The sequence below is a fragment of the Prenolepis imparis genome, unplaced genomic scaffold (assembly GCF_030444845.1).
Source record: "Prenolepis imparis isolate NDT839.2.m4 unplaced genomic scaffold, iyPreImpa1.0 SCAF_1, whole genome shotgun sequence".
NCBI lineage: Eukaryota > Metazoa > Arthropoda > Insecta > Hymenoptera > Formicidae > Prenolepis > Prenolepis imparis.
This window is the reverse complement of record NW_028141159.1, coordinates 6,493,497-6,511,623: the sequence shown is the minus strand read 5'-3', so window position 1 is coordinate 6,511,623 and position 18,127 is coordinate 6,493,497. Positions and strand designations below refer to the sequence as shown.

General features: G+C 32.4%; 1 protein-coding gene across 1 annotated transcript in view; it reads right to left on the bottom strand.

Moving 5' to 3' along the window:
• LOC145944101 (uncharacterized) overlaps positions 1-18,127 on the bottom strand; it is a 327,150-nt gene that overhangs the window by 182,956 nt on the left and 126,067 nt on the right. The window lies entirely within an intron of this gene.

The following is an 18,127-nucleotide window of genomic DNA, read 5'->3' as shown; positions in this document are numbered from 1 at the left end:
TTTTGGCTCGTCTTAAAATATTAGAAATCGATACTTTTTTACTGCTGACCCTATGCGACGCATCCTTAATTTATGTATAGCAAATGAAAAAGTTTGTACGCTGTTGTCTGCTTGGTACCAAAAGATTCTGTAATCAATGTACTATTAAAATGTATAATCGATGAATTTTTGGCTCGTCTTAAAATATTAGAAATCGATACTTTTTTACCGCTGACCCTATGCGACGCATCCTTAATTTATGTATAGCAAATGAAAAAGTTTGTACGCTGTTGTCTGCTTGGTACCAAAAGATTCTGTAATCAATGTACTATTAAAATGTATAATCGATTAATTTTTGGCTCGTCTTAAAATATTAGAAATTTATACTTTTTTGACGCGAACCCTGTGCGACGCATTGTTATTTTATGTTTATCATATTAAAAAATTTGTACGCTGGTGTCTGCATGGTACCGAAAGATTCTGTAATCAATGTACTATTAAAATGTATAATCGATGAATTTTTGGCTCGTCTTAAAATATTAGAAATCGATACTTTTTTGACGCGGACCCTGTGCGACGCATCCTTATTTTATGTTTATCGTATTAAAAAATTTGTACGCTGGTGTCTGCATGGTACCAAAAGATTCTGTAATCAATGTACTATTAAAATGTATAATCGATGAATTTTTGGCTCGTCTTAAAATATTAGAAATTGATACATTTATGCCGCTGACCCTATGCGACGCATACTTAATTTATGTATAACAAATGAAAAAGTTTGTACGCTGTTGTCTGCTTGGTACCAAAAGATTCTGTAATCAATGTACTATTAAAATGTATAATCGATGAATTTTTGGCTCGTCTTAAAATATTAGAAATCGATACTTTTTTACCGCTGACCCTATGCGACGCATCCTTAATTTATGTATAGCAAATGAAAAAGTTTGTACGCTGTTGTCTGCTTGGTACCAAAAGATTCTGTAATCAATGTACTATTAAAATGTATAATCGATGAATTTTTGGCTCGTCTTAAAATATTAGAAATCGATACTTTTTACCGCTGACCTTATGCGACGCAATTTTATTTTATGTATATCAAGTTAAAAAATTTGTACGCTGGTGTCTGTTTGGTACCAAATGATTCTGTAATCAATGTACTATTAAAATGTATAATCGATGAATTTTTGGCTCGTCTTAAAATATTAGAAATCGATACTTTTTTACCGCTGACCCTATGCGACGCATCCTTAATTTATGTATAGCAAATGAAAAAGTTTGTACGCTATTGTCTGCTTGGTACCAAAAGATTCTGTAATCAATGTACTATTAAAATGTATAATCGATGAATTTTTGGCTCGTCTTAAAATATTAGCAATCGATACTTTTTTACCGCTGACCCTACGCGACGCAACTTTATTTTATGTATATCAAGTTAAAAAATTTGTACGCTGGTGTCTGTTTGGTACCAAATGATTCTGTAATCAATGTACTATTAAAATGTATAATCGATGAATTTTTGGCTCGTCTTAAAATATTAGAAATCGATACTTTTTTACCGCTGACCCTATGCGACGGATCCTTAATTTATGTATAGCAAATGAAAAAGTTTGTACGCTGTTGTCTGCTTGGTACCAAAAGATTCTGTACTCAATGTACTATTAAAATGTATAATCGATGAATTTTTGGCTCGTCTTTAAATATTAGGAATTGATACTTCTTTGACGCGGACCCTGTGCGACGCATTCTTATTTTATGTTTATCGTATTAAAAAATTTGTACGCTGATGTCTGCTTGGTACCAAATAATTCTGTAAACAATGTACTATTAAAATGTATAATCGATGAATTTTTGGCTCGTCTTTAAATATTAGAAATTGATACTTTTTTGACGCGGACCCTGTGCGACGCATCCTTATTTTATGTTTATCGTATTAAAAAATTTGTACGCTGATGTCTGCTTGGTACCAAATAATTCTGTAAACAATGTACTATTAAAATGTATAATCGATGAATTTTTGGCTCGTCTTTAAATATTAGAAATTGATACTTTTTTGACGCGAACCCTGTGCGACGCATTGTTATTTTATGTTTATCATATTAAAAAATTTTTACGCTGGTGTCTGCATGGTACCGAAAGATTCTGTAATCAATGTACTATTAAAATGTATAATCGATGAATTTTTGGCTCATCTTAAAATATTGGAAATCGATACTTTTTATCGCTGACCCTATGCGACGCAACCTTATTTTAAGTATATCAAGTTAAAAAATTTGTACGCTGGTGTCTGTTTGGTACCAAATGATTCTGTACTCATTGTACTATTAAAATGTATAATCGATGAATTTTTGGCTCGTCTTAAAATATTAGAAATTGATACTTTTTTGGCGCGGACCCTGTGCGAAGCATACTTATTTTATGTTTATCGTATTAAAAAATTTGTACGCTGGTGTCTGCATGGTACCAAAAGATTCTGTACTCAATGTACTATTAAAATGTATAATCGATGAATTTTTGGCTCGTCTTAAAATATTGGAAATCGATACTTTTTACCGCTGACCCTATGCGACGCAACCTTATTTTAAGTATATCAAATAAAAAAATTTGTACGCTGGTGTCTGTTTGGTACCAAAAGATTCTGTAATCAATGTACTATTAAAATGTATAATCGATGAATTTCTGGCTCGTCTTAAAATATTAGAAATTGATACTTTTTTGACGCGAACCCTGTGCGACGCATTGTTATTTTATGTTTATCATATTAAAAAATTTTTACGCTGGTGTCTGCATGGTATCGAAAGATTCTGTAATCAATGTGCTATTAAAATGTATAATCGATGAATTTTTGGCTCGCCTTAAAATATTAGAAATCGATACTTTTTTGACGCGGACCCTGTGCGACGCATCCTTATTTTATGTTTATCGTATTAAAAAATTTGTACGCTGGTGTCTGCATGGTACCAAAAGATTCTGTAATCAATGTACTATTAAAATGTATAATCGATGAATTTTTGGCTCGTCTTAAAATATTAGAAATTGATACATTTATGCCGCTGACCCTATGCGACGCATACTTAATTTATGTATAACAAATGAAAAAGTTTGTACGCTGTTGTCTGCTTGGTACCAAAAGATTCTGTAATCAATGTACTATTAAAATGTATAATCGATGAATTTTTGGCTCGTCTTTAAATATTAGAAATTGATACTTCTTTGACGCGGACCCTGTGCGACGCATCCTTATTTTATGTTTATCGTATTAAAAAATTTGTACGCTGATGTCTGCTTGGTACCAAATAATTCTGTAAACAATGTACTATTAAAATGTATAATCGATGAATTTTTGGCTCGTTTTTAAATATTAGAAATTGATACTTTTTTGACGCGGACCCTGTGCGACGCATCCTTATTTTATGTTTATCGTATTAAAAAATTTGTACGCTGATGTCTGCTTGGTACCAAATAATTCTGTAAACAATGTACTATTAAAATGTATAATCGATGAATTTTTGGCTCGTCTTTAAATATTAGAAATTGATACTTTTTTGACGCGGACCCTGTGCGACGCATCCTTATTTTATGTTTATCGTATTAAAAAATTTGTACGCTGGTGTCTGAATGGTACGAAAAGATTCTGTACTCAATATACTATTAAAATGTATAATCGATGAATTTTTGGCTCGTCTTAAAATATTAGAAATCGATACTTTTTTACCGCTGACCCTATGCGACGCATCCTTAATTTATGTATAGCAAATGAAAAAGTTTGTACGCTGTTGTCTGCTTGGTACCAAATGATTCTGTAATCAATGTACTATTAAAATGTATAATCGATGAATTTTTGGCTCGTCTTAAAATATTAGCAATCGATACTTTTTTACCGCTGACCCTACGCGACGCAACTTTATTTTATGTATATCAAGTTAAAAAATTTGTACGCTGGTGTCTGTTTGGTACCAAATGATTCTGTAATCAATGTACTATTAAAATGTATAATCGATGAATTTTTGGCTCGTCTTAAAATATTAGAAATTGCTACTTTTTTGACGCGGACCCTGTGCGACGCATCCTTATTTTATGTTTATCATATTAAAAAATTTGTACGCTGGTGTCTGCATGGTACCGAAAGATTCTGTAATCAATGTACTATTAAAATGTATAATCGATGAATTTCTGGCTCGTCTTAAAATATTAGAAATCGATACTTTTTTGACGCGGATCCTGTGCGACGCATCCTTATTTTGTTTATCGTATTAAAAAATTTGTACGCTGGTGTCTGCATGGTATCAAAAGATTCTGTAATCAATGTACTATTAAAATGTATAATCGATGAATTTTTGGCTCGTCTTAATATATTAGAAATCGATAATTTTTTGACGCGGACCCTGTGCGACGCAACCTTATTTTATGTATAGCAAATGAAAAAGTTTGTACGCTGGTGTCTGCATGGTACCAAAAGATTCTGTAATCAATGTACTATTAAAATGTATAATCGATGAATTTCTGGCTCGTCTTAAAATATTAGAAATCGATTCTTTTTTGACGCGGACCCTGTGCGACGCATCCTTATTTTATGTTTATCGTATTAAAAAATTTGTACGCTGGTGTCTGCATGGTACGAAAAGATTCTGTAATCAATGTACTAATAAAATGTATAATCGATGAATTTTTGGCTCGTCTCAAAATATTGGAAATCGATACCTTTTACCGCTGACCCTATGCGACGCAACCTTATTTTATGTATATCAAGTTAAAAAATTTGTACGCTGGTGTCTGTATGGTACCAAATGATTCTGTAATCAATGTACTATTAAAATGTATAATCGATGAATTTTTGGCTCGTCTCAAAATATTGGAAATCGATACTTTTTACCGCTGACCCTATGCGACGCATCCTTAATTTATGTATAGCAAATGAAAAAGTTTGTACGCTGTTGTCTGCTTGGTACCAAAAGATTCTGTAATCAATGTACTAATAAAATGTATAATCGATGAATTTTTGGCTCGTCTTAAAATATTAGAAATCGATACTTTTTTGACGCGGACCCTGAGCGACGCATCCTTATTTTATGTTTATCGTATTAAAAAATTTGTACGCTGGTGTCTGCATGGTACCAAAAGATTCTGTAATCTATGTACTATTAAAATGTATAATCGATGAATTTCTGGCTCGTCTTAAAATATTAGAAATCGATTCTTTTTTGACGCGGACCCTGTGCGACGCATCCTTATTTTATGTTTATCGTATTAAAAAATTTGTACGCTGGTGTCTGCATGGTACGAAAAGATTCTGTAATCAATGTACTAATAAAATGTATAATCGATGAATTTTTGGCTCGTCTCAAAATATTGGAAATCGATACTTTTTACCGCTGACCCTATGCGACGCAACCTTATTTTATGTATATCAAGTTAAAAAATTTGTACGCTGGTGTCTGTTTGGTACCAAATGATTCTGTAATCAATGTACTATAAAAATGTATAATCGATGAATTTTTGGCTCGTCTCAAAATATTGGAAATCGATACTTTTTACCGCTGACCCTATGCGACGCATCCTTAATTTATGTATAGCAAATGAAAAAGTTTGTACGCTGTTGTCTGCTTGGTACCGAAAGATTCTGTAATCAATGTACTATTAAAATGTATAATCGATGAATTTTTGGCTCGTCTTAAAATATTAGAAAACGATACTTTTTTGACGCGGATCCTGTGCGACGCATCCTTATTTTGTTTATCGTATTAAAAAATTTGTACGCTGGTGTCTGCATGGTGCGAAAAGATTCTGTAATCAATGTACTAATAAAATGTATAATCGATGAATTTTTGGCTCGTCTCAAAATATTGGAAATCGATACTTTTTACCGCTGACCCTATGCGACGCAACCTTATTTTATGTATATCAAGTTAAAAAGTTTGTACGCTGGTGTCTGTTTGGTACCAAATGATTCTGTAATCAATGTACTATTAAAATGTATAATCGATGAATTTCTGGCTCGTCTTAAAATATAAGAAATCGATCTTTTTTGACGCGGACCCTGTGCGACGCATCCTTATTTTATGTTTATCGTATCAAAAAATTTGTACGCTGGTGTCTGCATGGTGCGAAAAGATTCTGTAATCAATGTACTAATAAAATGTATAATCGATGAATTTTTGGCTCGTCTTAAAATATTAGAAATCGATAATTTTTTGACGCGGACCCTGTGCGACGCATCCTTATTTTATGTTTATCGTATTAAAAAATTTGTACGCTGGTGTCTGCATGGTGCGAAAAGATTCTGTAATCAATGTACTAATAAAATGTATAATCGATGAATTTTTGGCTCGTCTCAAAATATTGGAAATCGATACTTTTTACCGCTGACCCTATGCGATGCATCCTTAATTTATGTATAGCAAATGAAAAAGATTGTACGCTGTTGTCTGCTTGGTACCAAAAGATTCTGTAATCAATGTACTATTAAAATGTATAATCGATGAATTTTTGGCTCGTCTTAAAATATTAGAAATCGATACTTTTTTGACGCGGATCGTGTGCGACGCATCCTTATCTTATGTTTATCGTATTAAAAAATTTGTACGCTGGTGTCTGCATGTTATCAAAAGATTCTGTAATCAATGTACTAATAAAATGTATAATCGATGAATTTTTGGCTCGTCTCAAAATATTGGAAATCGATACTTTTTACCGCTGACCCTATGCGACGCATCCTTAATTTATGTATAGCAAATGAAAAAGTTTGTACGCTGTTGTCTGCTTGGTACCAAAAGATTCTGTACTCAATGTACTATTAAAATGTATAATCGATGAATTTTTAGCTCGTCTTAAAATATTAGAAATTGATACTTTTTTGGCGCGGACCCTGTGCGAAGCATCCTTATTTTATGTTTATCGTATTAAAAAATTTGTACGCTGGTGTCTGCATGGTACCAAAAGATTCTGTACTCAATGTACAATTAAAATGTATAATCGATGAATTTTTGGCTCGACTTAAAATATTAGAAATCGATACATTTTTACCGCTGACCCTATGCGACGCATCCTTAATTTATGTATAGCAAATGAAAAAGTTTGTACGCTGTTGTCTGCTTGGTACCAAAAGATTCTGTAATCAATGTACTATTAAAATGTATAATCGATGAATTTTTGGCTCGTCTTAAAATATTAGAAATTGATACTTTTTTGGCGCGGACCCTGTGCGAAGCATCCTTATTTTATGTTTATCGTATTAAAAAATTTGTACGCTGGTGTCTGCATGGTACCAAAAGATTCTGTACTCAATGTACTATTAAAATGTATAATCGATGAATTTTTGGCTCGTCTTAAAATATTAGAAATCGATACTTTTTTACCGCTGACCCTATGCGACGCATCCTTAAATTATGTATAGCAAATGATAAAGTTTGTACGCTGTTTTCTGCTTGGTACCAAAAGATTCTGTAATCAATGTACTATTAAAATGTATAATCGATGAATTTTTGGCTCGTCTTAAAATATTAGAAATCGATACTTTTTACCGCTGACCTTATGCGACGCATCCTTAAATTATGTATAGCAAATGATAAAGTTTGTACGCTGTTGTCTGCTTGGTACCAAAAGATTCTGTAATCAATGTACTATTAAAATGTATAATCGATGAATTTTTGGCTCGTCTTAAAATATTAGAAATTGATACTTTTTTGGCGCGGACCCTGTGCGAAGCATCCTTATTTTATGTTTATCGTATTAAAAAATTTGTACGCTGGTGTCTATATGGTACCAAAAGATTCTGTACTCAATGTATTATTAAAATGTATAATCGATGAATTTTTGGCTCGTCTTAAAATATTAGAAATCGATACTTTTTTACCGCTGACCCTATGCGACGCATCCTTAATTTATGTATAGCAAATGAAAAAGTTTGTACGCTGTTGTCTGCTTGGTACCCAAAGATTCTGTAATCAATGTACTATTAAAATGTATAATCGATGAATTTTTGGCTCGTCTTAAAATATTAGAAATTGATACTTTTTTGGCGCGGACCCTGTGCGAAGCATCCTTATTTTATGTTTATCGTATTAAAAAATTTGTACGCTGGTGTCTGCATGGTACCAAAAGATTCTGTACTCAATGTACTATTAAAATGTATAATCGATGAATTTTTGGCTCGTCTTAAAATATTAGAAATCGATACTTTTTTACCGCTGACCCTATGCGACGCATCCTTAAATTATGTATAGCAAATGATAAAGTTTGTACGCTGTTGTCTGCTTGGTACCAAAAGATTCTGTAATCAATGTACTATTAAAATGTATAATCGATGAATTTTTGGCTCGTCTTAAAATATTAGAAATCGATACTTTTTACCGCTGACCTTATGCGACGCATCCTTATTTTATGTATATCAAGTTAAAAAATTTGTACGCTGGTGTCTGTTTGGTACCAAATGATTCTGTAATCAATGTACTATTAAAATGTATAATCGATGAATTTTTGGCTCGTCTTAAAATATTAGAAATCGATACTTTTTTACTGCTGACCCTATGCGACGCATCCTTAATTTATGTATAGCAAATGAAAAAGTTTGTACGCTGTTGTCTGCTTGGTACCAAAAGATTCTGTAATCAATGTACTATTAAAATGTATAATCGATGAATTTTTGGCTCGTCTTAAAATATTAGAAATCGATACTTTTTTACCGCTGACCCTATGCGACGCATCCTTAATTTATGTATAGCAAATGAAAAAGTTTGTACGCTGTTGTCTGCTTGGTACCAAAAGATTCTGTAATCAATGTACTATTAAAATGTATAATCGATTAATTTTTGGCTCGTCTTAAAATATTAGAAATTTATACTTTTTTGACGCGAACCCTGTGCGACGCATTGTTATTTTATGTTTATCATATTAAAAAATTTGTACGCTGGTGTCTGCATGGTACCGAAAGATTCTGTAATCAATGTACTATTAAAATGTATAATCGATGAATTTTTGGCTCGTCTTAAAATATTAGAAATCGATACTTTTTTGACGCGGACCCTGTGCGACGCATCCTTATTTTATGTTTATCGTATTAAAAAATTTGTACGCTGGTGTCTGCATGGTACCAAAAGATTCTGTAATCAATGTACTATTAAAATGTATAATCGATGAATTTTTGGCTCGTCTTAAAATATTAGAAATTGATACATTTATGCCGCTGACCCTATGCGACGCATACTTAATTTATGTATAACAAATGAAAAAGTTTGTACGCTGTTGTCTGCTTGGTACCAAAAGATTCTGTAATCAATGTACTATTAAAATGTATAATCGATGAATTTTTGGCTCGTCTTAAAATATTAGAAATCGATACTTTTTTACCGCTGACCCTATGCGACGCATCCTTAATTTATGTATAGCAAATGAAAAAGTTTGTACGCTGTTGTCTGCTTGGTACCAAAAGATTCTGTAATCAATGTACTATTAAAATGTATAATCGATGAATTTTTGGCTCGTCTTAAAATATTAGAAATCGATACTTTTTACCGCTGACCTTATGCGACGCAATTTTATTTTATGTATATCAAGTTAAAAAATTTGTACGCTGGTGTCTGTTTGGTACCAAATGATTCTGTAATCAATGTACTATTAAAATGTATAATCGATGAATTTTTGGCTCGTCTTAAAATATTAGAAATCGATACTTTTTTACCGCTGACCCTATGCGACGCATCCTTAATTTATGTATAGCAAATGAAAAAGTTTGTACGCTATTGTCTGCTTGGTACCAAAAGATTCTGTAATCAATGTACTATTAAAATGTATAATCGATGAATTTTTGGCTCGTCTTAAAATATTAGCAATCGATACTTTTTTACCGCTGACCCTACGCGACGCAACTTTATTTTATGTATATCAAGTTAAAAAATTTGTACGCTGGTGTCTGTTTGGTACCAAATGATTCTGTAATCAATGTACTATTAAAATGTATAATCGATGAATTTTTGGCTCGTCTTAAAATATTAGAAATCGATACTTTTTTACCGCTGACCCTATGCGACGGATCCTTAATTTATGTATAGCAAATGAAAAAGTTTGTACGCTGTTGTCTGCTTGGTACCAAAAGATTCTGTACTCAATGTACTATTAAAATGTATAATCGATGAATTTTTGGCTCGTCTTTAAATATTAGGAATTGATACTTCTTTGACGCGGACCCTGTGCGACGCATTCTTATTTTATGTTTATCGTATTAAAAAATTTGTACGCTGATGTCTGCTTGGTACCAAATAATTCTGTAAACAATGTACTATTAAAATGTATAATCGATGAATTTTTGGCTCGTCTTTAAATATTAGAAATTGATACTTTTTTGACGCGGACCCTGTGCGACGCATCCTTATTTTATGTTTATCGTATTAAAAAATTTGTACGCTGATGTCTGCTTGGTACCAAATAATTCTGTAAACAATGTACTATTAAAATGTATAATCGATGAATTTTTGGCTCGTCTTTAAATATTAGAAATTGATACTTTTTTGACGCGAACCCTGTGCGACGCATTGTTATTTTATGTTTATCATATTAAAAAATTTTTACGCTGGTGTCTGCATGGTACCGAAAGATTCTGTAATCAATGTACTATTAAAATGTATAATCGATGAATTTTTGGCTCATCTTAAAATATTGGAAATCGATACTTTTTATCGCTGACCCTATGCGACGCAACCTTATTTTAAGTATATCAAGTTAAAAAATTTGTACGCTGGTGTCTGTTTGGTACCAAATGATTCTGTACTCATTGTACTATTAAAATGTATAATCGATGAATTTTTGGCTCGTCTTAAAATATTAGAAATTGATACTTTTTTGGCGCGGACCCTGTGCGAAGCATACTTATTTTATGTTTATCGTATTAAAAAATTTGTACGCTGGTGTCTGCATGGTACCAAAAGATTCTGTACTCAATGTACTATTAAAATGTATAATCGATGAATTTTTGGCTCGTCTTAAAATATTGGAAATCGATACTTTTTACCGCTGACCCTATGCGACGCAACCTTATTTTAAGTATATCAAATAAAAAAATTTGTACGCTGGTGTCTGTTTGGTACCAAAAGATTCTGTAATCAATGTACTATTAAAATGTATAATCGATGAATTTCTGGCTCGTCTTAAAATATTAGAAATTGATACTTTTTTGACGCGAACCCTGTGCGACGCATTGTTATTTTATGTTTATCATATTAAAAAATTTTTACGCTGGTGTCTGCATGGTATCGAAAGATTCTGTAATCAATGTGCTATTAAAATGTATAATCGATGAATTTTTGGCTCGCCTTAAAATATTAGAAATCGATACTTTTTTGACGCGGACCCTGTGCGACGCATCCTTATTTTATGTTTATCGTATTAAAAAATTTGTACGCTGGTGTCTGCATGGTACCAAAAGATTCTGTAATCAATGTACTATTAAAATGTATAATCGATGAATTTTTGGCTCGTCTTAAAATATTAGAAATTGATACATTTATGCCGCTGACCCTATGCGACGCATACTTAATTTATGTATAACAAATGAAAAAGTTTGTACGCTGTTGTCTGCTTGGTACCAAAAGATTCTGTAATCAATGTACTATTAAAATGTATAATCGATGAATTTTTGGCTCGTCTTTAAATATTAGAAATTGATACTTCTTTGACGCGGACCCTGTGCGACGCATCCTTATTTTATGTTTATCGTATTAAAAAATTTGTACGCTGATGTCTGCTTGGTACCAAATAATTCTGTAAACAATGTACTATTAAAATGTATAATCGATGAATTTTTGGCTCGTTTTTAAATATTAGAAATTGATACTTTTTTGACGCGGACCCTGTGCGACGCATCCTTATTTTATGTTTATCGTATTAAAAAATTTGTACGCTGATGTCTGCTTGGTACCAAATAATTCTGTAAACAATGTACTATTAAAATGTATAATCGATGAATTTTTGGCTCGTCTTTAAATATTAGAAATTGATACTTTTTTGACGCGGACCCTGTGCGACGCATCCTTATTTTATGTTTATCGTATTAAAAAATTTGTACGCTGGTGTCTGAATGGTACGAAAAGATTCTGTACTCAATATACTATTAAAATGTATAATCGATGAATTTTTGGCTCGTCTTAAAATATTAGAAATCGATACTTTTTTACCGCTGACCCTATGCGACGCATCCTTAATTTATGTATAGCAAATGAAAAAGTTTGTACGCTGTTGTCTGCTTGGTACCAAATGATTCTGTAATCAATGTACTATTAAAATGTATAATCGATGAATTTTTGGCTCGTCTTAAAATATTAGCAATCGATACTTTTTTACCGCTGACCCTACGCGACGCAACTTTATTTTATGTATATCAAGTTAAAAAATTTGTACGCTGGTGTCTGTTTGGTACCAAATGATTCTGTAATCAATGTACTATTAAAATGTATAATCGATGAATTTTTGGCTCGTCTTAAAATATTAGAAATTGCTACTTTTTTGACGCGGACCCTGTGCGACGCATCCTTATTTTATGTTTATCATATTAAAAAATTTGTACGCTGGTGTCTGCATGGTACCGAAAGATTCTGTAATCAATGTACTATTAAAATGTATAATCGATGAATTTCTGGCTCGTCTTAAAATATTAGAAATCGATACTTTTTTGACGCGGATCCTGTGCGACGCATCCTTATTTTGTTTATCGTATTAAAAAATTTGTACGCTGGTGTCTGCATGGTATCAAAAGATTCTGTAATCAATGTACTATTAAAATGTATAATCGATGAATTTTTGGCTCGTCTTAATATATTAGAAATCGATAATTTTTTGACGCGGACCCTGTGCGACGCAACCTTATTTTATGTATAGCAAATGAAAAAGTTTGTACGCTGGTGTCTGCATGGTACCAAAAGATTCTGTAATCAATGTACTATTAAAATGTATAATCGATGAATTTCTGGCTCGTCTTAAAATATTAGAAATCGATTCTTTTTTGACGCGGACCCTGTGCGACGCATCCTTATTTTATGTTTATCGTATTAAAAAATTTGTACGCTGGTGTCTGCATGGTACGAAAAGATTCTGTAATCAATGTACTAATAAAATGTATAATCGATGAATTTTTGGCTCGTCTCAAAATATTGGAAATCGATACCTTTTACCGCTGACCCTATGCGACGCAACCTTATTTTATGTATATCAAGTTAAAAAATTTGTACGCTGGTGTCTGTATGGTACCAAATGATTCTGTAATCAATGTACTATTAAAATGTATAATCGATGAATTTTTGGCTCGTCTCAAAATATTGGAAATCGATACTTTTTACCGCTGACCCTATGCGACGCATCCTTAATTTATGTATAGCAAATGAAAAAGTTTGTACGCTGTTGTCTGCTTGGTACCGAAAGATTCTGTAATCAATGTACTATTAAAATGTATAATCGATGAATTTTTGGCTCGTCTTAAAATATTAGAAATCGATACTTTTTTGACGCGGATCCTGTGCGACGCATCCTTATTTTGTTTATCGTATTAAAAAATTTGTACGCTGGTGTCTGCATGGTGCGAAAAGATTCTGTAATCAATGTACTAATAAAATGTATAATCGATGAATTTTTGGCTCGTCTCAAAATATTGGAAATCGATACTTTTTACCGCTGACCCTATGCGACGCAACCTTATTTTATGTATATCAAGTTAAAAAGTTTGTACGCTGGTGTCTGTTTGGTACCAAATGATTCTGTAATCAATGTACTATTAAAATGTATAATCGATGAATTTCTGGCTCGTCTTAAAATATAAGAAATCGATACTTTTTTGACGCGGACCCTGTGCGACGCATCCTTATTTTATGTTTATCGTATCAAAAAATTTGTACGCTGGTGTCTGCATGGTGCGAAAAGATTCTGTAATCAATGTACTAATAAAATGTATAATCGATGAATTTTTGGCTCGTCTTAAAATATTAGAAATCGATAATTTTTTGTCGCGGACCCTGTGCGACGCATCCTTATTTTATGTTTATCGTATTAAAAAATTTGTACGCTGGTGTCTGCATGGTGCGAAAAGATTCTGTAATCAATGTACTAATAAAATGTATAATCGATGAATTTTTGGCTCGTCTCAAAATATTGGAAATCGATACTTTTTACCGCTGACCCTATGCGATGCATCCTTAATTTATGTATAGCAAATGAAAAAGATTGTACGCTGTTGTCTGCTTGGTACCAAATGATTCTGTAATCAATGTACTATTAAAATGTATAATCGATGAATTTTTGGCTCGTCTTAAAATATTAGAAATCGATACTTTTTTACCGCTGACCCTATGCGACGGATCCTTAATTTATGTATAGCAAATGAAAAAGTTTGTACGCTGTTGTCTGCTTGGTACCAAAAGATTCTGTACTCAATGTACTATTAAAATGTATAATCGATGAATTTTTAGCTCGTCTTAAAATATTAGAAATTGATACTTTTTTGGCGCGGACCCTGTGCGAAGCATCCTTATTTTATGTTTATCGTATTAAAAAATTTGTACGCTGGTGTCTGCATGGTACCAAAAGATTCTGTACTCAATGTACAATTAAAATGTATAATCGATGAATTTTTGGCTCGACTTAAAATATTAGAAATCGATACATTTTTACCGCTGACCCTATGCGACGCATCCTTAATTTATGTATAGCAAATGAAAAAGTTTGTACGCTGTTGTCTGCTTGGTACCAAAAGATTCTGTAATCAATGTACTATTAAAATGTATAATCGATGAATTTTTGGCTCGTCTTAAAATATTGGAAATCGATACTTTTTACCGCTGACCCTATGCGACGCAACCTTATTTTAGTATATCAAATAAAAAAATTTGTACGCTGGTGTCTGTTTGGTACCAAATGATTCTGTAATCAATGTACTATTAAAATGTATAATCGATGAATTTTTGGCTCGTCTGAAAATATTAGAAATCGATAATTTTTTGACGCGGACCCTGTGCGACGCATCCTTATTTTATGTTTATCGTATTAAAAAATTTGTACGCTGGTGTCTGCATGGTATCAAAAGATTCTGTAATCAATGTACTATTAAAATGTATAATCGGTGAATTTTTGGCTCGTCTTAAAATATTAGAAATCGATACTTTTTTACCGCTGACCCTATGCGACGGATCCTTAATTTATGTATAGCAAATGAAAAAGTTTGTACGCTGTTGTCTGCTTGGTACCAAAAGATTCTGTACTCAATGTACTATTAAAATGTATAATCGATGAATTTTTGGCTCGTCTTTAAATATTAGAAATTGATACTTCTTTGACGCGGACCCTGTGCGACGCATTCTTATTTTATGTTTATCGTATTAAAAAATTTGTACGCTGATGTCTGCTTGGTACCAAATAATTCTGTAAACAATGTACTATTAAAATGTATAATCGATGAATTTTTGGCTCGTCTTTAAATATTAGAAATTGATACTTTTTTGACGCGGACCCTGTGCGACGCATCCTTATTTTATGTTTATCGTATTAAAAAATTTGTACGCTGATGTCTGCTTGGTACCAAATAATTCTGTAAACAATGTACTATTAAAATGTATAATCGATGAATTTTTGGCTCGTCTTTAAATATTAGAAATTGATACTTTTTTGACGCGAACCCTGTGCGACGCATTGTTATTTTATGTTTATCATATTAAAAAATTTTTACGCTGGTGTCTGCATGGTACCGAAAGATTCTGTAATCAATGTACTATTAAAATGTATAATCGATGAATTTTTGGCTCGTCTTAAAATATTGGAAATCGATACTTTTTACCGCTGACCCTATGCGACGCAACCTTATTTTAAGTATATCAAATAAAAAAATTTGTACGCTGGTGTCTGTTTGGTACCAAAAGATTCTGTAATCAATGTACTATTAAAATGTATAATCGATGAATTTCTGGCTCGTCTTAAAATATTAGAAATTGATACTTTTTTGACGCGAACCCTGTGCGACGCATTGTTATTTTATGTTTATCATATTAAAAAATTTTTACGCTGGTGTCTGCATGGTATCGAAAGATTCTGTAATCAATGTGCTATTAAAATGTATAATCGATGAATTTTTGGCTCGCCTTAAAATATTAGAAATCGATACTTTTTTGACGCGGACCCTGTGCGACGCATCCTTATTTTATGTTTATCGTATTAAAAAATTTGTACGCTGGTGTCTGCATGGTACCAAAAGATTCTGTAATCAATGTACTATTAAAATGTATAATCGATGAATTTTTGGCTCGTCTTAAAATATTAGAAATTGATACATTTATGCCGCTGACCCTATGCGACGCATACTTAATTTATGTATAACAAATGAAAAAGTTTGTACGCTGTTGTCTGCTTGGTACCAAAAGATTCTGTAATCAATGTACTATTAAAATGTATAATCGATGAATTTTTGGCTCGTCTTTAAATATTAGAAATTGATACTTCTTTGACGCGGACCCTGTGCGACGCATCCTTATTTTATGTTTATCGTATTAAAAAATTTGTACGCTGATGTCTGCTTGGTACCAAATAATTCTGTAAACAATGTACTATTAAAATGTATAATCGATGAATTTTTGGCTCGTCTTTAAATATTAGAAATTGATACTTTTTTGACGCGGACCCTGTGCGACGCATCCTTATTTTATGTTTATCGTATTAAAAAATTTGTACGCTGATGTCTGCTTGGTACCAAATAATTCTGTAAACAATGTACTATTAAAATGTATAATCGATGAATTTTTGGCTCGTCTTTAAATATTAGAAATTGATACTTTTTTGACGCGGACCCTGTGCGACGCATCCTTATTTTATGTTTATCGTATTAAAAAATTTGTACGCTGGTGTCTGAATGGTACGAAAAGATTCTGTAATCAATGTACTATTAAAATGTATAATCGATGAATTTTTGGCTCGTCTTAAAATATTGGAAATCGATACTTTTTATCGCTGACCCTATGCGACGCAACCTTATTTTAAGTATATCAAGTTAAAAAATTTGTACGCTGGTGTCTGTTTGGTACCAAACGATTCTGTACTCAATATACTATTAAAATGTATAATCGATGAATTTTTGGCTCGTCTTAAAATATTAGAAATCGATACTTTTTTACCGCTGACCCTATGCGACGCATCCTTAATTTATGTATAGCAAATGAAAAAGTTTGTACGCTGTTGTCTGCTTGGTACCAAAAGATTCTGTAATCAATGTACTATTAAAATGTATAATCGATGAATTTTTGGCTCGTCTTAAAATATTAGAAATTGATACTTTTTTGACGCGAACCCTGTGCGACGCATTGTTATTTTATGTTTATCATATTAAAAAATTTTTACGCTGGTGTCTGCATGGTACCGAAAGATTCTGTAATCAATGTACTATTAAAATGTATAATCGATGAATTTTTGGCTCATCTTAAAATATTGGAAATCGATACTTTTTATCGCTGACCCTATGCGACGCAACCTTATTTTAAGTATATCAAGTTAAAAAATTTGTACGCTGGTGTCTGTTTGGTACCAAATGATTCTGTACTCATTGTACTATTAAAATGTATAATCGATGAATTTTTGGCTCGTCTTAAAATATTAGAAATTGATACTTTTTTGGCGCGGACCCTGTGCGAAGCATACTTATTTTATGTTTATCGTATTAAAAAATTTGTACGCTGGTGTCTGCATGGTACCAAAAGATTCTGTACTCAATGTACTATTAAAATGTATAATCGATGAATTTTTGGCTCGTCTTAAAATATTAGAAATCGATACTTTTTTACCGCTGACCCTATGCGACGCATCCTTAATTTATGTATAGCAAATGAAAAAGTTTGTACGCTGTTGTCTGCTTGGTACCAAAAGATTCTGTAATCAATGTACTATTAAAATGTATAATCGATGAATTTTTGGCTCGTCTTAAAATATTAGCAATCGATACTTTTTTACCGCTGACCCTACGCGACGCAACTTTATTTTATGTATATCAAGTTAAAAAATTTGTACGCTGGTGTCTGTTTGGTACCAAATGATTCTGTAATCAATGTACTATTAAAATGTATAATCGATGAATTTTTGGCTCGTCTTAAAATATTAGAAATCGATACTTTTTTGACGCGGACCCTGTGCGACGCAAACT